We start from the raw sequence: 20,957 nt of genomic DNA, 5'->3' as shown, positions 1-20,957 counted from the left end.
GTCATCATAGCCGTCCGCTCCACCTCTATTCCATATTTCCTTCCCATCAACAAGCACTCCAGCTGGCCGAGTGAGGCTCATCCACACTGCCAAAAGTTTGGCCACATTAGCAGTGCTCCCTATATCAGGTTATTACAGTTTTCGTTGACTTTTTAATCACAGTGCATGAGGTCATTGACAGGTACCCCTGGGAAATCTCCTTGAGCTCTACACACATTCCCTATGTAACCCCATTGTATAGAAGTGCAACCTCTCCTCTCTAGTGCGTCTGAAACAGCAGGGTTGTATGCAGTAGGTCCGGAATTGTCAGCTTAAATCTTGGCGCAACTGCAGATAATATGTGCCACCAGTATGGTGAACACCATAGCACTATACCAGGAGGGGGTGTAGCTCAGTGGTAGAGCGCGCGCTTAGCATGCGCGAAGCCCTGGGTTCAATCCCCAGCACCTCCACATCCCCATCCGGGAGGGTAAGCTTTTTGAACGAACTCCATGGGTTTGACTCCGGAAGGAGTTCCAACCTGACATCTCACTCTTTCTTTCCCTGGTGGCATTTTCATGCCGGGCACAGTGTGGAAGGATAGGGAAGAGCAGGGAATAGGAAAAAAGGGAAAGTTTCTTCTCTGTGTATTCACTTGAGGATAGTGAGAAAAAGAGAAGAAATTTGGTGCAATTTGTCCCCGGACTCTTACTCTTTTCTATCTTTCCTTTGCATGGTTGATAATTTAATACTTAGTCATTTCAATTCCTAAGGGCTTGATTCCTCCAAACTGACTGCTTCAACACTGCAGTAATTATACCTGCACTAGGTAAATACAACACGGCTGAATCTTATGTCAGTGGTATGCCTGTCCTGGCATTCAGATCAGTGTGGAGTTCGGTCAAAAGTGAACCTGCAGGAAGGAAGCATGGAGGTGCTGGGGATCGAACCCAGGGCCTCGTGCATGCTAAGCACGCGCTCTACCACTGAGCTACACCCCCTCCTGGTGGAATCCTGTGGTGTCCACCATACTGGTGGCCCCTATTATCTGCAGGTGCACCAAGATTTAAGCTGACAACTCAGGACCCACTGCATACAACCCTGCTGTTTCAGACGCACTCGAGAGAGGACACATTGCATTCCAACCTGCACAGCCCTTAACACAATTAGCCTCATAACTGTCCGACCCTCAGAGGACTGCGGGCAGCCGTCTTCCTGAGTGAAAGTTCCTTTCCACCACCAAGGAGAGTTTCAGGATGGAACATTCTCTTGGTTCTTCAGTTTCCTTCCCTCCTATCTGCAGAGCTCTCAGAAGAAAAGTGGTGCGGGGGATATACAAAAACAGTACCTGTATAGGATCAAGCGCTAAAAACAAACAAAACACAACAGAACAGAACAGAACAAAAGAAAAGAAAAAAAGGACAAACCAGTAAGGTGAGGCCACTCAGGAAAGTGAGGTCCAGGTCGGGAGACAAGGTGGAGTAAGTACGTCACAATATTGGTGTGAAATGAGGAGAAAAGTGTGTCTGTCACTTCTTCCCTAAACTGCTGTGCCAAACATCTGTGTCTAGGGAGGTGGGGTCCTCACTCTGTCTAGACGCTGCATCTCGTTCTGAGAGCCGGAAGGACAGAAGACAGGAAAGTAGACTAGAAAACACACTCCTGTGTACACAGAGCCTCTTTCAGAAGAAAATGCTCTCCAGGGGAACTTGAAGGAAGGAAAGAAATGAATTTGCTCTTTATAAGCCCCTTCTTACAGAACACACCAAAACTCATAGTGAAGTTGTTCAAGCCCAGAGTGTAGGTGGGTCGTCACTTGAACTCAGGGCCACGTCCATTGAAGACACATGAGGATCCGCGGTTCCACACGTAGGAACGCACAAACCATTATAAAGAAAGCTTTCTCTTATCTCTCTTTCTTACCAGTATGGACTCAGGTTTTCTTATTGTATCCATTAGATTACATTCCTTCATTGTTCATTTTCCATTTTAATACTCAGGGTTTCCAACATTTCTCTAGAGGCCCCGTGTCCTTTTGAGCCTACCGTCATCTTTTGAGCACTTTCTTACATTCTGGCACAGAGACACGGTCTAGGGTCCTCTTGTGATTCCCCTGCCCCAGCCCTGGGGTGACAGCAACTTCCTCCAGCAGCCTTGGCTCCTGCTAGTGGGGATCTGTATCAAGAAATTAAGATAGAGCCAAATTATGGAAAGAGCCTGAATGTCCATGGACTGATGAATGGATAAAGACACGCATAAAGATGATATGTATACATATAAATAAGTCAGAGAAAGACAAATATCATATGATTTCACCCGTGGAATTGAAGAAATACAACAGACGAACATAGGGAAAGGGAAGGAAAAATAAGATAAAAACAGAGAAGGAGACAAACCATAAGACTCTTAAAGATAGAGAACAAACTGAGGGATGAGGGAGGGAGGTGGGTGGGGGATGGGCCAGATGGAGATGGGCATTGAGGAGGGCGCTTGTTGGGACCAGCACTGGGTGCTGTGTGTGAGTGATGAATTCTTGGGTTCCATTCCTGAAGCCAAGACTACACCGTATGTTAACTTACTTGAATTCAAATAAATAAATCTTCAAAAAAGAGAAATTAAGAGAGGAGACTAGCCCTCCTCGTTGTCACTAGGGCAGCACTGTTTCTGTGCTTCTGTGCTGGCAGACCTATGACCCGGCTCCTCATTGCCGTCTTCTCATGAAGCTTTGAGGGGCCCCAAGGTCAGGGCGGGCTGAGGAGCATGAGCGGGTCTCGGGAAGCACCATCACCTTCATCCTCACGCGGCTGCACAAGAGACGCCGTCTAGGCGGTTCCGAAATAAGGAGTCGTGTGTAAGGATGTCGGCGCTCAAAGCTTCGTGTCCTTAGGATGCCCAGCGGGTAGATGGCTGTGACGAAAATGCTTCTGAAAAAGTGTGCCCACACTGGGGGTGTAGCTCAGCGGTAGAGCGCGTGCTTAGCATGCACGAGGCCCCGGGTTCAATCCCCGGCACCTCCATTCCCCAGGCTCCTACATCTCCTCGAGGAGGGATCTTTTGCTCCTGGAGTGAAAAAAATCCAGGTTTCTGTCTGCAAGTCTCCATCCTCCCAGGAGGAGGATGCTATCTTGGCGACCTTCTAGCCACTTTGGAACACAAGCTAGAAATTCGTGCTCGTTCAAAGTCAGCCTTTTCATCCTCCACCCACCCTCGGCAACCAGCGCTGCACTCTCCAAGGTCTTCACTCCGCCATCACTAAGCTGGGAAAGTCAGAGTTCCAAAAGCAGGAAACCCTCTGACCGGAAAGGGCATCTGCTAAGACAGTGAAACCATACCCACCTAGTCTTTCCTGCACCTCGAACATCAGGAGCCAAGTCAACAGGGTTTTCCTGGATTTGAGGGAAAGTTTAAAATTAAAGGCCTAGAAAATCTGAAAAAGTCAACCTGCTTCGGTACCTTCAGAGGAAGGTTTCTGCTCTGCAACAGCGAACACGGGATTGCCCAGTGATGGAAGGTGGCCCGGCTGGCTGCATAAGCTGCTGGGCCCTGGTCAGGGACTGCGGCTGGCCCTGATGACATGTCGGGTGACAGACCGGGGGGAGGCCAGCCTAGGCCGCTCCTTCCCTGAAAGACCGAGAGCGAGATGTTCAAGGACACCGAAGGTAGCCACTCATGGCAAGCACTTGGTGCTCTCCCTGCCCTGTTTGGTTTCCAAAACAAGAGAAGGGGGCATAGGGGGGGAAACATCCCCCGCGCACTGGTCCTGAGCTCAGACTCCGCGTAGCTGGCAGAGCACGGCCTCCTGGGAAGGCTGTAAGAGAAGACGGACGGCAGGTGCCATGAGCACTTACAGGAGAATCAGAGAAGCCACTCACCTTCTCCCCCGATTTAGGGCAATTGCTTTTGCTTGTGGGGCGACGGGACCTTTCTCCACAATTTTTCAATCCACGGTCCTGATGACATAGTAACTTTGGTGAATCCATATGAATTCAATCATACAACCCAGTTTATAAAGTAGAATAGTCTTTATGCCTGACCTAAACCAGGAGAAAATATTGCACGGAGAGACTTGAATGCGAAGCAAGAGATTTGAGGGAAAGAGCAGCTAACTTAGTTTTGAAGTTATCTCTACGCCCAAGGTGGGGATTCAACTTACGACCTGGGGATCAAGCAGCCCAGGCTGTACCGACTGAGCCAGGCAGGTGGCCCAAGAGCTTCTATCGTTGATCACGAAAGAGGTGATTGGTTTGCTGTGCGCCAATTCAGTGTTTGTCGCAGATAATGAGCCACTCTCAGGAAACCAAACCACTGTATGAATCGAGAGGTGCTATGAAGGCTCTTCTTCAAGACTGTGGGAACCTTGTATCTCTTGCCCCGCCCCCCGGGGCCCCGTAAGTTCGGGTGACATTGGAGAGTCACGCAAAATCACCAGTTTTCTGTGTACTAACTCACATCGGCTCTAGTGGACATGTTCCACCCAAAGTAAACGCTCCTTTTCTGCAAGAAGGGCCCCCAAGCAATCCCATGCCTCCGGGTTGCACACAACATCCTCAACATCCAAGCCGCAGAAGACGTGCTGTCCACTCTTCCTGAGACCTGAGGCCCGCTGAGTCCACCCATCCCGCACACCCGGCGATTCAGCCAAACATAGGTCTTAAGATCACGTGCATTTATTGTTTCCTCCAAATGTCTTCATTAATTTTAATTCTGTACATATTATAAATGTGTAGTTATTCATAAGACAGAAATGTTTTTATGCCACACTACAGTCTGTAAATGCTGTGGGTTTCTCAAATTGTTATAAATAATCGAAGGAATACTAAAGAAAATTCTAAATGACCTATATGTTTGTATCTATTGTGGAGTCCTGAGAAGATAATTTCCTTATGACAATGATTCTTAAACTTTAGCAAGACCACGTTCTTGAAATCTACAGTATAAATGAATTGTATGAAAGACTTTGTTTTCTTCTGATGGAGACGTCAGTTGCCGCTTGCACATTCTTCCTGGAACATTCCTCCTGTGATCCTCACGTCTTCCTAATATCCTATCCCTGTCTCTCTCCCCTGTTCCTCTCATCTCTCAGGTCATTGTCTCCACCTTCATGGCAGAAGTTGGTCTCTGGCTCAGGTTTCTCCACTCCAGATGCTTGAATACACACACACACACAATCATGAGAGTGCCATCAAAATCGGCTTGTCTCCCAGACTTTGTGATACATCCCCCTTTCTAATAAAGAGCTTGTTACCAAAACTTGGTGATCCAAATGGGACCATCATACATCCTTGCACTGTGCCATGTTGCCTGATCTATTCTGATTGTGATTTCATTTAGAAATTAAAAAATAAAAATCTAAAGTGTAATTGGAAAAATCTCAAGAAGTGTGTGTGGGGGGATTCCAGTATGCTACTCAGCAACACCCTTTTTCATTCATTCCTACCTTGAATGTTATGTGCGTGTGCATGTGGGGTGATGGCCAATCATAGGCACAGTGAAAAGACCCAGAAGAATCTCTATAGTGTGTGTGTGTGTGTGTGTGTGTGTGTGTGTGTGTGTATGTGTCACTGTGGTGTGCATGTTGTTATGAGAAACTGCTTGGCATTAGGCCATCTTGGTTTCACTGGTGACATGGGGAAAATTGTTGAACATCACTGGCCATTTGCACAATGAACTGAGCCTTTTAATTCTTCCTCCTGCCAAACAGTCTTGCAGCGAACCTACCATTACTGGTAGAGTTTTGTCCCTGTCTGGAATGTCTACCTTTTCAGGGCTCCAGGAAAAGAACAGTATGAAGCATTCTTAAATGAAGGATACGTTCACTACTGAGATTAGAATACTAAAAACGTTGACTAGAATTTAAATAAAAATTTGAGGAAATAATCAATAACTTAAAAATAAAAATGGAAAGCAGATGACAACCAAGGTCATAAAGATTCAGATCTGAAAACCAATTTCATTCACTGACATCAATAACTTCCTTCTTGGTATTCCTTATTATGGATACTAAATCAGTTTATTTTATTTTGCCATGTATTCATTCGACATTTCTAGGTCAATATCTTTGATGCAACATTTCGCTAATGTCTTGGCAATTACAGTTTTTAATAAGGTAGCATTTTATAAAAGTAGCCTGGATCACTAACGTTCTTATGTAAAATATTGAACATCTGCTCCCATAGCTTTTTAATTCAGTCTTCTTTTCAAAGAGCTCTTTTTATTTTGAATTTATTTTATGTTTTGGTGTTAACATAACTTAAGTTCTAATGGCTTTGTTCCTTGATTAGCCAACACGTTTCTGCAAATAACCCCATTAGAACCTCACCATCAATGAAAACTACAAAACCAAACTTAACCTATGAAAGATCACATGTCCACCTAAAACCAGAAGGACCAATTTTGGTCTGCATTTTTTGCAATCATTTCTATCCTCATCATATTGAGATACTACCACTTTTTTGACAAAAAAAAAAAAGAAAAAGAAAAAGAAAACCATCAAATGAACCTAATTTAGTCTTCAATAAATTAAATTTTAAAAAATATATAATTTGGAGCCTGCTTCGAATTCTGTGTCTCCCTCTCTCTCTGCCCCTCCCCCATTCACACACTGTCTCTCTCTCCCTCAAAAGTAAACATTAAAAAATTTTAAACGTATGTACGTATAATTTTAAAATTCCAATTAGCTACTAATGTTAAACTGTAAAATTTTTAAAGTTTTTAAAAAATGTTTAATTATGGGGCGCCTGGGTGGCTTGGTCGGTTAAGCGTCCGACTTCGGCTCAGGTCATGATCTCACGGTCCGTGGGTTCGGGCCCCGCGTCGGGCTCTGTGCTGAGAGCTCAGAGCCTGGAGCCTGTTTCAGATTCTGTGTCTCCCTCTCTCTGTGACCCTCCCCCATTCATGCTCTGTCTCTCTCTGTCTCAAAAATAAATAAACGTTAAAAAAATGTTTAATTATTATTTTTGAGAGAGAGGGGGAGAGAAAACCCAAGCGAGGGAGGGGGCAGAGAATCCCAAGCAGGTGCTGCACTGTCAGTGCAGAGCTCAATGTGGGGCTCAAACCATGAACCGTGAGATCATGACCTGAGCCAAAGTCAGATGCTCAACCAACTGAGCCACCCAGACTGCCCTAAACTATAAATTTTTTAAAATAGACCTAAACACTTAAATATAACAAGATATGAAAAAAACATAATTTCTCAGGTTTTCATATGCTTTTGGGTTAGTTGACAGGTTAACCCTAAAATATCATGTGCCACAATATGGTCCCACTACACGTGACTAGTGAAGTAAACCAAAATATATCACCTAAAATATGCCACTTTGACATAAAAATTACTTTGACCAGAAGGCAGTTAAGAAGCAGCAAACACAAGAAAATCTCTCTCTACCCTTCCCCTTCCTGCCTGAAGTCAGGATCTAAAGTCTCTGTTTACAGGAGACGGACATGTACCAGCCTGGAGAGGCACCAGACGAAGCTGCAAACAGACCTTTTCCCCATTAGTTTCCTGCCATGTCTTTACTTTCCGCCTTGCTGCCCTTATCGCCTAAAACTGTCTTCCTCAGTCCCGTTGGTCCTGTTGTTTCTCTGAAAATTTCCTGCTCTTTGTAGAAGATGCTAAGAAGTTCTAAGCTGATGTTTTCAGCAACTGTTTGTTGAGGTTAATCCCACACGATATATACTTCACACGTTAATAAACTCTGTTTTTCTCTTATTCATCTACCTTTTGGTTAGAGTCCCAGTTGAGAACCTCGGATGGGTAGAGGTGAAGTTTTGCTCCCCTGTACTAGTCTGTTTCCCTCTCTTTGTTCTATTCACTGAGCAGGCGGACAGCCCCCATTAGACCCACACACTGTTAGGTGAGCCAGGTCCTCTGGGTATGCACGTGGGGGTCAAAGCCATCAAAAGATTCCCCAACATTTTTAAGTCCTTATTTCCACATCTACACTCATTTCACGGGGAACCAGTAACAACTAATGGAAGTCAGCGGAGACAGGTATGTCTCTGAACTTCTCGGATTATGAGGCAGTGTAGTTCAGCGGTCGAGTGCATTCCTGCCCTTCCCCTTCCGTCTCTTAAACCACACACGGACAGCCTTTCCTCACTTTCCTCTCATTGAATTAATTTACTCACTTTGCCCTGTTTACATCAGAGTTCGGTTCATACCCTGCATGGGCTGCCTTTGCTCCTGACCCATCTCAACGCCACGGGCCTCGTCGTTACTGATGATGTCTGTCTTCCCAAGGAACATTTGATTGAAGGAAACAAAAGAGAAAGATCTGGAACTGGGGACGACAGAGTCACATCAAGCCTGAGGACTCGATTCCACTGGCAAGATCTTGCAGAGGCATGAAAGAGAAAACAGAAAGAGAAAGAAAATGTAACAGATGAGATTCTCAGTCAGTTATCTCTTAAAGGGCATTATTTTTTCAACTGTGCCTGGGTCAATGTACTAGCTGCAGGCCAAGGAGAAACAAACCTTCCCGGTGACAGTCCCTTCCCCCTCCGTCCCCACCCTTCTGTCTTCAGCTAGAAATTATCCTGTACAGTCACCAGGAGGAGCAAGCAACGGGTCGTGACGCTTTCTAAACAAGTAAAGTGGGGTCCTCCACAGAAGAGAACTAATCACTCAGTGCTTCCAAAGGTGAGAAACGTGGGGGTGGGAGTCAGGGGGTTGGTGAATCCACAGTGTTCTGGTGCAACCGAAATAGGTCTCTCCTCCTTACTAGATGCAGGAAAAGTACTGTTTTTGTCCGAAAACATTCTCATCCCTCCTCTCTTTGTACACAACTTAACAGACCACGTCCTCCTTCACCGGTTCCTGAGGTGAATTCTTCACAGCTCTGACACAGGGAACTTAGCGATTTCATGCCGTCAGGTTCTCCTCTGCATCCCTCACTAACCGCCCACCCCCACTGTTTTTAACTCTCTAAATAAGGTCATGCCTGTTATACAGAAGTTCCGATCACATAGAGAGCACTGGAAAAACACGTAAAGGCTCTGGACTCAGAATGAAGGTCGTCAATGGCATAGACAGGAAGCAAAATGGTCCCTTGGCCATTAGCCATAAGAGCAAACGGACTGAGTCCCCATCTCCTCTCCCTGACTCCTGCAACCACGAATCCCGATGAGAGAGAGAGACAGTGCTACGTACTGGTTCAGAGCACCTAGCATGTCCTGGATGTCATTACCTCAGCTCTCAGAAAACTGTTGTCTCCTAGCCCGCACCATAACCAAGTACTTGGGAGGGCAGTCCACCACTCCGGTAGGCCAGCTGCTTCAGAGAGATGGCGAGCTCCACGTTAGCCCACCGCCATACTCCATCTGCTCCTGGTTTCTTATCTCAGAAGGAATGCTTTGCAATCACAGGACACTCAGCAAATTCGTGGATGGTGGTTTGGCCAGAGCATTGTGAGAGGCAAAGGCAAATCTCCACCCAGGGGCAGTTTCTATTCCGGTGACAACATACGCCGACCCTGTAGTGTGAACTTGGTCAGGTGTAACGAACCCGACGCGAGGTGGGTAACTGGTTCCTCCGTGGAATGATAACATGTGAAGACTCAGGGTTTGTGATGTTGTGAGTTTGGTCACTCAGAAGAGGCTCGAAGCAGATCTATTTTGCTGAGCCCGTAGTGACCTCCCAGCTCCTTGAACAAGGACAGTGGTGGCAAGGACAGGAGAAGCTTACAGACTTAGCAGAATGGGTCATCTTGTCCACCTGCCCATTCAGATTCCCCTCTGAGGACAGTGCTCTTTGGAGAGCATTCACTTGGGGAAGAAATGCCCTTAGACTTTGTACTTTTGGAGAAATCTAACCCTCGGCCTCCTCCCCAGACCTCTTTGTCACCACGTCCCCAATAATTTTCCCTCCAAGCCTCTCTGTAATCATCCAGCCAAACTGTGAGCTGCTCTCAGTAATTAGCGCGGACTCTATATCACCTCTGTCCTTGCAGGCAGAGCCGGCAGGTGCCTGGGTGAAGCAACGCTCCCTGGGAAGATCCGCCTTCCCCACTGGCCATCAAGTACGCTGGAACCTGCTGGCTTTCGTGTGGTGCAGCAGAACCACCTGGAAGCCCGGCCGGTCTCTTCCCTTCTTCAGTTGTGGGAAACACCCCATGAGGCTGAGGGTGTGGGCTGAAAACGTAGAGAAAATGTCCCAAGTGTAAGAGCCAAGGGAACATAGCTGCTTTCTCTGCCTGTGGTCCGTGGTTGTCGACCCTGCTCAGATACTCTGCTTCTACTTGTGATGAACTGATGCTGTCCATGCCCAGTGTTACGGCTGTGTGGACTAGAGAGACCTCCGTCATGACTGGAAGCCCCCCGGTCCCACTGTAACTTGGTGACTTGTGCTCGAGAATCCAAGCTCTCCTGGACCCAGTAGCAAGCTACAAACTATTTTATTAAAGAGGATAACAATTTTCAGAGGATGCCATAGTCTTTCCTCTAAATCCCAAAGGTGTGTCCTGTGACTCACTTGTAGAAAAATGCATAAACTCCAAATACCATCTGCGTCTTCCACAGACACTCTGCTTTGCTGGGTCACAGAGGTCAGCTGTCACTGTGGCCTTCATACAGCCTGGAGCTGCTACAGACTTCCTTTGTTCCGGGCTTCACACAAAATAGGTAGCTTTTCTAGACACAGAGAGGGGGCTGGTAGTTGCCAGAAGCAGGGGTGGGGGGCGAAATGGGTGAAAGGTGTGATTCCCATTCATAAAATAAATACGTCCTAGGGATGTAAGGCACAGCACGGTGACTATGGTTGGTAATACCTTACTGCATATTTGAAAGTTGCTAAGAGGTTACATCTTCTCATCATAAGAAAAAAAAAAAAACATTTTGTAACAGTATACAACATGAGCAACTGTGCTGGTCATTTTACAAAGCATACAGTACCCATTATGCTGTACATCTGAAACTGATAGAATGTCATATGCCAATTATACCTCAATTTAAAAACAACTGGTTTAAAAAAAAAACAAACAAATCTGGTAGCTTTTCAAGTACAAATGACTGTATTGTCTCCGAAATTTAAGGAGGCTCACTGGACATATTACTTCTTTTCTAGTGGGACGAGCCAGAAGCAACAGCTTGTTGGTCACCCCTGAAGGGTTATGTCAACATGGTCGATAGATAGGTCACAGAGATGACAGGCTCCTGAACTCTTGTGGGCTGGGCTTTCACACTGCAGCCTGCACATATTAACCAAGGAGTCTACACTGGCGGCTGCTTGTAATCAAAGACTCAAAACCAGGTCCAATAAGCATGTTATTATCAATATAACGGACCAGCGCGATACCCTGCACAATGGAGAGGTGAGCGGTGTCCCAGGACTCGATCGTTAAAGGCTAGGCCTGCCCTGTGCTTCTAGGCGAGACTGGAAATATCTCACCGGCCCTGCCCGTCGGAGGCGAACCATGCCTGATGGCTGTGTTACTCTGCCAGGGCTGCCGAAGCAAAACACCAGAGATTCAGTGGCTTCCACAACAGAAATTCATTTCCTCACAGTTCTGGAGGCTACATGTCCAATGTCAGGGCGTCAGCAGGTTTGGTTTCTTCTGACGCCTCTCTCCTGGAAGCAGCCCTCTCACCACGTCCTCACGTCTCTCCTCGGTGTGCATGCTGTCTGCGTCCTCGTCTCCTCTTCTTGGAAGGACACGGTCCTTACCTGAGTCATACCGGATTAGCCCGCACTCATATGACCTATCTTACCTTAATTGTCTCTAAGTACAGTCACAGTCTGAGGTTGGGACTCAGTGGGTTGGGGCTTCAACACAGAATTTTGGAGAGACAGAAGTCAGCGCGGAGCAGTGGTCAGTTTCCATCGACGCGAAGAGTGAAATATTTTCTGCGGCAGCAGGTGCACACGAAGTACGAGTGGCCGCGACATTTGCTCCAGGAGGGAAATCCTACCGGACGTGGAAGCGACCACTTCATTCGGCTCACGATACTATGCTGCCACTTCTCACCATGACTCTGCTCTCTGCGCAGGCCAGACAGGCAGCGGGACGGCCAAGTGCTAAGAATCACCGCCCTCTGCATCTTTCAAGTCCTTGCCGGTGGTTCTCGTATTTGGAATTCTTCCAGGACCGCAGTATCCTTCGCAAATATTATTTCCGCAAGTGGAGAGAACTCTGATGGCTCCCGACTGGCGTTTCCTAACTTAACATCTCACACGTCCGGAACCCGACCCAGATCTCCTCGAACCGAGAGGAGGCTGGCCCCACTTGAGCAGGGAACTTGGCACACAGCTAAAAATGTACACGATAAGTATTACTTTTCTAGTCTTCCCCAAAGGAAGTCCACTCACCGAGGCAATTGTAAGAATGTTTGCAGATGACTGAACATGATTCTGAGCTGACATTAGGTATTGGAACACATTAAAATGTCGCTGTGGTCTATGGTTGGGGGGGGGTGCTTATAGAGGTCATGTGGACAGTAGAATCAGGTCTATTTTACTGCAGGCCTATATGGATCCCTGAGTCTGCCCCATAGGTATTTCCAGACCCAGGATGCCTTGCTGCAGTAGACACAGCCACTCCTGTATCCCATCATCACAACTGGGTCCGGGAGCCATTGCAATTGTAGCGTCCATCTGTCCCTCCGGGCCTGCAGAGAGTAGCCCCTGCAGACACTTTTACGAAGGATGCTGTTTTTCTCCTCACCAACACATTCCTCAAGGACTCAGAGAAGAGAGTCCTCTAGACCAGGAGTTGGCAAACTTTGTGTAGATGGCCAAAAAGTAGATATTGTAGAATTTGCAGGTCACGTGGCAAAATCAAGGCTATAGATACGTATATAATGACTTTTAAGCATGACACTAAAGTGTAGTAATATTTGAGTACAGTTATTATTACTACCAACAAAGAATGGAATTATCTTTGGGGGTGACATTCTGTTTAACTGGAGTTCCAAGTTAGTGTTCCTGATCACAGAAATTTCTCAGCGTTCTTGGAGATAATGAAACAACGGAAAGAAGAGAAAAATGAGAGACAAGATGTATTTCCCTCGGTTTCGTTTATTCTCTGAGTGGTGCCTGGGACACTTCACAGGGCACGGGGGGGGGGGGAGGCCTCCAGGGTTTCCCTCATCCCCACCCCGTCCTGTCCCCTCCTCACTGACCACCCCGCCGGGACAAAGATAGTGGGCAACTGGACAGTCGCACTTAGGGAATCCAAAAACACCCAAAGACACCCAAAAACTTGAAAACAGTCCAAGTACTGGCGAAAAAAAAGACAAGAAAACACTCCCAATAAGGAGCCGAAGTAGCTCAGCTGGGAGAGCGTTAGACTGAAGATCTAAAGGTCCCTGGTTCGATCCCGGGTTTCGGCAGGTGCTGTTTTGGTTCCCGTGAGTGGGCCACGTGGGTGTGTTCTGGTAACACGTCACACGTGGACGCGGGGATCCGAATTTCTCACACGTGCCACGTGTCACCAAGCGCTGTTTTACCTTTCCGCCTCTTACGACAGTAGCGGGTGCTCGCTGGGGTCGCACCTGCCCGCGGTGCGCGTTGTCCACTGCGTGAGCCGGGCTGGGGAGCCCTCCCTTCGCTCCCCTCTGCTCCCCTCGGCTGGGTTCTCATCCCCTCCGTTCCCCTCCCCTCTGCTCGCCTCCGCTCCCTCCTCTCTGCTCCCAGCCGCTCTCCTCCCCTCCCCTCCCCTCCTTACATCACAGTGACAGCAACACGTCTTCCCCAACTTTGTCAGGGTCCCGCGTCCCTGTTCCTTCCTGCAACCAAGGTTCGCACAGCTGTGGGAACAACAAAAGTGGGCTGCGATCGCGACCCTGTTCCTGAGTGACAGCACAGCCTCTGTGCAATCGGCCCTTTTCAGTAGCTCAGTCGTCTGCATGAACACCTTGTGCAATCGGCCCTTTCAAGTAGCTCAGTCGTCTGCATGAACACCTTGTTCACGGGAACCAAAACAGCACCTGCCGAAACCCAGGATCGAACCAGGGACCTCCAGATCTTCAGCCTAACGCTCTCCCAGCTGAGCTATTCCGGCTCCTTAAGAGAGGCCTTTCCCCCCGCCCCCCCCCCATACTTAGACTGTTGAACTTTCGGTTTTGGGGGGCTGTTTTTAGATTCCTTAAGTGCGACTGTGCAGTTGCCCAATATCTTTGTCCACCCAGAAAGGCTCGGAGTCTGCGGTCTTCCTCCGTGCACGGTGCTCGGACTCTTGGCAGGGTGGTCGGTGAGGAGGGAACAGGAGGAGGGGAGCCCCAGCCCGGCTCACGCAGTGGACAACGCGCACCGCGTGCAGGTGCGACCCCAGCGAGCACCCGCTACTGTCGTAAGAGGCGGAAAGGCAAAAGGACAACAGCGCTTGGTGACACGTGGCACGTGTGAGAAATTCGGATCCCCGCGTCCACGTGTGACGTGTTACCAGAACACACCCACGTGGCTCACTCACGGGAACCAAAACCACACCTGCCGAAACCCGGGATCGAACCAGGGACCTTTAGATCTTCAGTCTAACGCTCTCCCAGCTGAGCTACTTCGGCTCCTTATTGGGAGTGTTTTCTTGTCTTTTTTTTCGCCAGTACTTGGACTGTTTTCAAGTTTTGGGGTGTCTTTGGGTGTTTTTGGTTCCCCAAGTGCGACTGTCCAGTTGCCCACTATCTTTGTCCCGGCGGGGTGGTCAGTGAGGAGGGGACAGGAGGGGCGTGGAGGCCGAGGAGGAGGCCGAGGAGGACAAGCCGGCGCCCACCTCCCCGCGCTCCTCACTTGGTGACAGCCCCTGCTCACAGACTGCCGAGTCGGAGGGGAGGGTCTGCCCTGGGGTGGAGGCCCCGCTTCCGGCATCCTCCCGCCTCGCCCCCGCCCAGCCGGGCTCCGTGCCTGGGTGCCTGGAGGTCCCCGCCTCCCCCACGTGCCTGATCCCGGGGCCTCTCCGCGCACCGGGTCCCTGCAGCCCCGCCGAGCGCAGGTCAGGTGGCCGCGGCCGGGATCCCAGGAGCAGAGCAGGGATCCGCGGCCTGGGGGACGCCTGGTGCGCAGGCACGCGGGGGGCCTGGGGACTGGGCGCCCACTCCCCCGAGGGGCTGAGACACCCCCGGGGCAGAGGCAGAGGGACAGGGAGAGGGTGTGAGGCCCCGATGCGGCGTCGCGGGCCTGGTCCCCTGATAAAACGGGCGCACTGGGACCCGCGCCCCCCCCCACGGCCTCCCCTCCAGGGTCCCCGTGCTGCGAGAGGACATCCACGCGGAGCCCCTCCCGCCCCCTGCCCCAGTCCCTTGCTGACCTTCAGCGCTGAGCTGACCGCAGGCCCCTGCCCCAGTCCCCTGCTGACCCTCAGCGGTGAGCTGACCAGCACAAGGCAGCAGGAAGACCGACGAGCCCGTGTGCGGGTTCAGGTGGTCCGGGTGGCTCTGAGTGGGTCAAAGGCCGAGGGGACGCAAGCCCAGGAAGGGGTGAGGCCCGCCCTGGACACCTGCTGGGCAAAACCCTATTGGTGAGAGACCCAGGCTGGCCGGCAGCGGGGCCCCGTGGCTTAGCTGGTCAAAGCGCCTGTCTAGTAAACAGGAGATCCTGGGTTCGAGTCCCAGCGGGGCCTGGAGTGTCTGTGGGTTTGCCCCTTCCGCTGAGGGGTGCTGGCCCTTTCCCTTACACTGCGATTTCTGCAGCTTTTTTTTTCTACCATAGGCCCCCCCGCCCCCCACACTTCCCGACCGTCTCCCCGCCGCCCCAGACTTTGGACAAGGAGAATCCCAAGACTTCGGAAACAAAATGGAACAGACTTCAGAAACAGCCACACAACGCAGGCGTGTAAGAAAGCAAAGAGCTGTGTGACGATCTTAGCCTGTTTTCTCGGGGTGCCTTTTCGTGAATGCAAGCACCATGCAGTGTATTCCAACCCTGATTTCCTATAAAGAGCTGTGCACGGATTAGCCGAAATCCGGGGAGGGAATGCAGACTGCGGGCATGAGTCTTAATGTGGTGGTGGCCAGTGCCCTTGAGGTTATAATTCAACTGTGCTATAATTATAACATATTTATAGTCTACTATATAACTATGTTATAATTATATTTATAGTCTATTATATAACCATGTCATAATTATAACTATAACTGTATTATAATTCAACCCCTGGGGACCCTGGGGTGGCCCTGGAGGTGGGTGTACTGAGTCCAAGACGTGTGTGAAAGCGTGCTGTGAGTGTCGATTGAATGTCGGGCCCAGTGCAAGGTGACAACGGACAGGAAGCCCATCCTCGCTGCCAGCCTGGCCCTGAGCGTCTCTTCTCCACCTGCTGTCCTCCAGCCATCAGAATTGCCCCCAACCTCGGCGGGCATCAAATCAGGGCTCGTATCTGCTGTGCTCTAACAGAACTCCAGAATCTCTTCTGCTGTGCAGAGGCCGCGCCTTCGTGCTTTTGAGATAAGAGTCTGGAGTATAATATGTGGTCATCCCAGGGGCAATAGTTTGTGGCTTTCTCCCCGACATGGATTCTTCCTCTTGACTGTACCCATCGTTCAGAAAATAAATAGATAAATAAATAAATACATTTTTTTAAGGAGAGGGAAAATACCATTAAAAGTGGTAATAAAGTATAAACTTTTTTCCTTTCTTCCTTCTCTCTCCACCTGTCAATGTATTTTTCCCTTGCTTTCTTAATGTCATTCTAATTAAGTAGAATTAACATTGTGAATTATCAGCATGAATTTTGTTGTTCAACTTTCTTTCCTACATCAGTTAACAAAATATAAGTTTTAAGGTGTCATTATTATGGAGTTTCAAGATGGCCAAGGTGGATCTCGGGGTCACCGGAGTCGTCTGTGTTAGGATCAACAAAAGGCTCCACCTGCCGAAACCCGGGGTCGAACCAGGGACCTTTAGATCTTCAGTCTAACGCTCTCCCAGCTGAGCTATTTCGGCTGCCTAGAGGAGGGCTTCCTAATAATTGGTTTTGCAATACTTAGATTGTCTTCTACTTCCAATTTAGGAGATTTAAGATTCTTCAAGTGTTGCAAACTAATCGTCCAATACATGTACCTATCCAGAAATCTGGGGGATCTCTTGTCTTCCGCCTGTATTAATATTGCATCCAATTCCTGGCAGGTGGGAAGGTGGGTGCAGGAGGAAGACAGAAAAGAGGCGTAGGGTTTCCTCCGAAAACCTTTCTGCTCTTCTGCAACTTGGCTAATCCAGACACATCTCAGAAAATTAAGGAAACCAAAGAAAACATTTCGTGAGGTCCCTTACATAGGAGAAAGTCTTTGTGACCCTGGGTCAGACAAATATTTTGTAGATACAGCAGCAAAAGCATAAAAGTTTGATAAATTTAACCTCATCAAAAAACTTTAAATCCTGCTCTGTGCAAAACTGTTTAAGAGAACAGCAAGGCCAGTCACAGACTGGGAGACAACCTTTGCAAACCACGTTTGCACCTTTATATCTTATAAAGGATTTGCATCTAGAATGTGTAAAGCGCTCTAAACAGCCAGCAAAAAGAAAACACGATTTTAAAACAGACAAATATTTAAGCAGATGCTTCTCCAAAGGAGCAATAAGGATTGCAAATAAACAAAAGGTGTTCCACATCGGTCATTAAGCAAAACATGAATTAAAACCATAATGATATACCATTGCACTTATGACTTGCTAAAATTTAAAAATGCCAAGCATACCGAATGTTTGCAAGAATGCGGAGGAAATGAAACTCTCGTATCCTGTTAGTGGCAAAGGAAAACAGCACTACTTTGAGACACTCTGTCAGTTTCTTAAAAAGTCGAAGATATACCTTCCCCGGAATGCAGCCACTCACATCCTAAGTATGTATCCAAAAGAAAAAAATAAAACTATTATGTCCATACAAATTCTGGGACACAAGTATTCATATGCTTGTAAGAGCCAATAATGGGAGAGAACCCAAATGCCTTTCCATGGGTGAACTGATAAACAAACTGTGGTCTATTCATACCATGGAATATTCCTCGGCATAAAGTGGAATAAACTATTGATATGTACAACATGGATGAATCTCAGAATAATTATGATGAGTGAAAGAAAATCAAAAAAGTAAATATGTGATTCAATTTGTGTAAACCTTTAGAAGCAAACTAATGTATAGTGACAGGATTAGATGACCGGTTTCTTGGGGTTGGAGAGGCAGGCAGGAGTGTGACAGAAGGTGAACCCATAAACGTTTTCTTCCTCTCTCTCTCCCCTTCCCAGCCTCCCTCTCTCCTCCCTCCCTCCCTCTTTCCTTCTCTTTTCTGGACTTGCCAGACAGCCGTGGGGTTAAGACCATTTCTCAAGATACGGAATGGAGGGAAGCAGCAGGATTGGAAATAAGTGATAATGATTTTCATTTTGCACGTAGGGTGTCAAAGTGCTTCCTTGATTTTGCAGAGCATGAAATCCCGGTCTTGAAAATGGCTGGTGAGAAAGGTAAGGTTCCATGTAGAGGGTGAGGGAGGAGAATGAGTACAGACCCTTGAAGAGGTGGGTGGGTGCAGACAAGATGGTCAGTGAAGATTAGGTACAATGATCTATGGAGGAGGAAAAAAACGTGGAGAAAAAGAGAATGAAGTCAAGTGAAACTTCCAACTGGAGACTTTCTGTGGCAGTGGTTCTCAAAAACAAAACAAAATACAGGCATTAGGACGGTAAGATCTTAGAGAAGACTGACCCTGACAGGGAAGAACTTAGGAGCAGGAATAGTATCAATTTGGATTTAGAATTTACTATTCTTGAGTCTAGACAAAAAAAAAAATTCCGATTTAGAAATACAATTAGTGGAGTTAACAGAATGCATTTTCTGGTGTGCGCGCGCGCATACACACACACACACACACACACACACACACACACACACAGCCTTGCCCAAGAATACAGAAAATAGCTGTATTTCCTAATATATCACAAAACAAGCAGCTCCTGCCTGGGGGTGTAGCTCAGCGGTAGAGCGCATGCTTTGCATGTATGAGGTCCTGGGTTCGATGCCCAGCACCTCCAGGGGCACCTCCCTTTTTCCTATCCCCAGTCGCCAACCAAATCTGCTTTTCTGCCTTTTGTTACTTTCTTTTCTTCTGCTCTCACGGAAAGTAAACATGATTGGCGCAACATCAGAAGGAAGAAAGGGGGAATAAGGAGACTTATTCAACAACCCCGAATGCAGCCAACATAACCAGCTTTGTCACACAGAGTATCATTTTACAAAAGGAGGTAAGAAAGAGGAAGAGAGGGGGAGAGAGAAGGGAAGAGAGGAGGAGAGAAGGGGAGAGAGTGGGGGGGGTGAGGAAGAGGAGAGGGAGAGGGAGAGAGAGAGGAACCCAATTTCGTTAGCCTGAACAGCTAATCCTAAAGACCGGGGCATGGGAAAAATTAGGGTGACGCAAGCAGGATTCCAACTGTCTCTGGAAAAGTACTTTGGCCGGCAAACCAAAGCCTTGGACAAACCACTATTGGTGAACCTTCATCACATACCAGGAATAGAACACATGAATCCCAACAAGGACTTTTGTTTGTTTCTTCAGTAAGAGCCTGAAAAATGACAGAGTAAGGAAAATCCCAACTCGACCTGCGTTCATTTTGGAGACAAAGTAATGTTCATCCTCTGCAGCAGAGAATGCTTCGCTTTCCGATAAATCCGGGGAATGGAGAGCTCTCGTCTTCTAAGAAGTCAACCATGCCCTTGGGTCCTTTCCATCTTCCCATCCCACTGCGTCCAAAGAAGGTGGAGGAGCCCTAGGTGTGCTGTGGAGGCAGGAGACCCTCCCTGTCAATAAACCGGCCCTGTGGACAGTATTTCTACTCAAAGAGTGTCCTTTGGGGACTGGTGGAACTGATGGCCTAAGTGACCTACACGTTCTGTGATTGCTTCTCTCAAAGTGGCCACTCCGGGAAGCCGACCTGCGAGGCGTCCACGAAGGATCACCGTGCTATGAGGGAGCCCAAGCTAGAACCGTAAAGAGAGAAGGGAACAGAAAACCGCACAGGGTGGTGCCCCCTGGCACCTGTGAGGCCAGCCTTGCTACAAGCTCTGTGAAGAGCAGAGAATACCCCAGCTGGCTATTCCTCTGGGCCAGAGGAAGGCCCAGCCAAAATTTCTGACCCAGGGAATTGTGAGCAAATGTGATAGATAGGTGTTTAAAGTCACTCTATTTTGAGGAGTTTGATACACAACATTGTATAACTAAAATCGTCCCAGACTGGCAATGATAGGCAAAGAAGACATCACCACCTTATCCGGAAGCTGATAGCAGGAGTGGGACTTTTACTGGTGTTCTCAGGAAAATGTAAGGCCATGATGAGAAGTATAAATGTTTTACAGATGAGATCAGTCTAGGAGCAATCTCTTTTTTTTTTCCACAAATACCAGTAAGTTCTTTACTAGTCTTTTTAAAACGTTTTAAGTTTATTTATTTATTTATTTTTAATTTTTTTTTCAACGTTTTATTTATTTTTGGGACAGAGAGAGACAGAGCATGAACAGGGGAGGGGCAGAGAGAGAGGGAGACACAGAATCGGAAACAGGCTCCAGGCTCTGAGCCATCAGCCCAGAGCCTGACGCGGGGCTCGAACTCCCGGACCGCGAGATCGTGACCTGGCTGAAGTCGGACGCTTAACCGACTGTGCCACCCAGGCGCCCCAAGTTTATTTATTTAGAGAGGGGGCAGAGGGAGAGAGAGAGAGAGACAGAGAGAGAGAGAGAGAGAGAGAGAGAGAGAGGGAGGGAGGATTCCAAGCAGGCCCTGTGCTATCAGTGCAGAACTCAACTTGGGACTTGATTCCACGACCCTGATCATGGCTCGAGCTGAAATCAAGAGTCGATGCTCAACCCACTGAGCCACCCAGGTGCCCAGGTGCCCCCTTTATCTTCTGGTCTTAATGGACAACTTTAAGTCCTTGCTCTACCCACTCCTAACCGGCACTCTCCTCCCAGACACATGAATGTCCGAAATTCAGGGTCAGAGATGTCTCGAGAATTCCAGACTCCGCTTGTAATGTGTTTAAGAGACAGCCTCAAGGGGCTATCCTGTAG

The 20,957-nt window shown here is 48.2% G+C and overlaps 9 non-coding genes across 9 annotated transcripts; 5 read left to right on the top strand and 4 right to left on the bottom strand.

Annotated features, from left to right (window-relative positions):
• The first annotated feature begins 380 nt into the window (after positions 1-380).
• Positions 381-452, top strand: TRNAA-AGC. Its single transcript has one exon. It is a non-coding gene; the product is annotated as a tRNA-Ala (tRNA).
• Positions 453-908: 456 nt separating this feature from the next.
• TRNAA-AGC lies at positions 909-980 on the bottom strand. Its single transcript has one exon. It is a non-coding gene; the product is annotated as a tRNA-Ala (tRNA).
• A 1,944-nt stretch (positions 981-2,924) lies between these two features.
• On the top strand, positions 2,925-2,996 carry TRNAA-AGC. Its single transcript has one exon. It is a non-coding gene; the product is annotated as a tRNA-Ala (tRNA).
• Positions 2,997-13,229: 10,233 nt separating this feature from the next.
• Positions 13,230-13,302, top strand: TRNAF-GAA. The gene has a single exon. It is a non-coding gene; the product is annotated as a tRNA-Phe (tRNA).
• Positions 13,303-13,900: 598 nt separating this feature from the next.
• Positions 13,901-13,973, bottom strand: TRNAF-GAA. The gene has a single exon. It is a non-coding gene; the product is annotated as a tRNA-Phe (tRNA).
• A 426-nt stretch (positions 13,974-14,399) lies between these two features.
• TRNAF-GAA lies at positions 14,400-14,472 on the bottom strand. Its single transcript has one exon. It is a non-coding gene; the product is annotated as a tRNA-Phe (tRNA).
• A 978-nt stretch (positions 14,473-15,450) lies between these two features.
• TRNAT-AGU lies at positions 15,451-15,524 on the top strand. Its single transcript has one exon. It is a non-coding gene; the product is annotated as a tRNA-Thr (tRNA).
• Positions 15,525-16,773: 1,249 nt separating this feature from the next.
• On the bottom strand, positions 16,774-16,846 carry TRNAF-GAA. The gene has a single exon. It is a non-coding gene; the product is annotated as a tRNA-Phe (tRNA).
• Positions 16,847-18,856: 2,010 nt separating this feature from the next.
• TRNAA-UGC lies at positions 18,857-18,928 on the top strand. The gene has a single exon. It is a non-coding gene; the product is annotated as a tRNA-Ala (tRNA).
• The last annotated feature ends 2,029 nt before the right edge of the window (positions 18,929-20,957 follow it).

Source organism: Prionailurus bengalensis, chromosome B2 (assembly GCF_016509475.1).
Source record: "Prionailurus bengalensis isolate Pbe53 chromosome B2, Fcat_Pben_1.1_paternal_pri, whole genome shotgun sequence".
Taxonomy (NCBI): domain Eukaryota; kingdom Metazoa; phylum Chordata; class Mammalia; order Carnivora; family Felidae; genus Prionailurus; species Prionailurus bengalensis.
The sequence above is the reverse complement of the archived record's forward strand: the minus strand, read 5'-3'. Positions and strand labels throughout refer to the sequence as shown.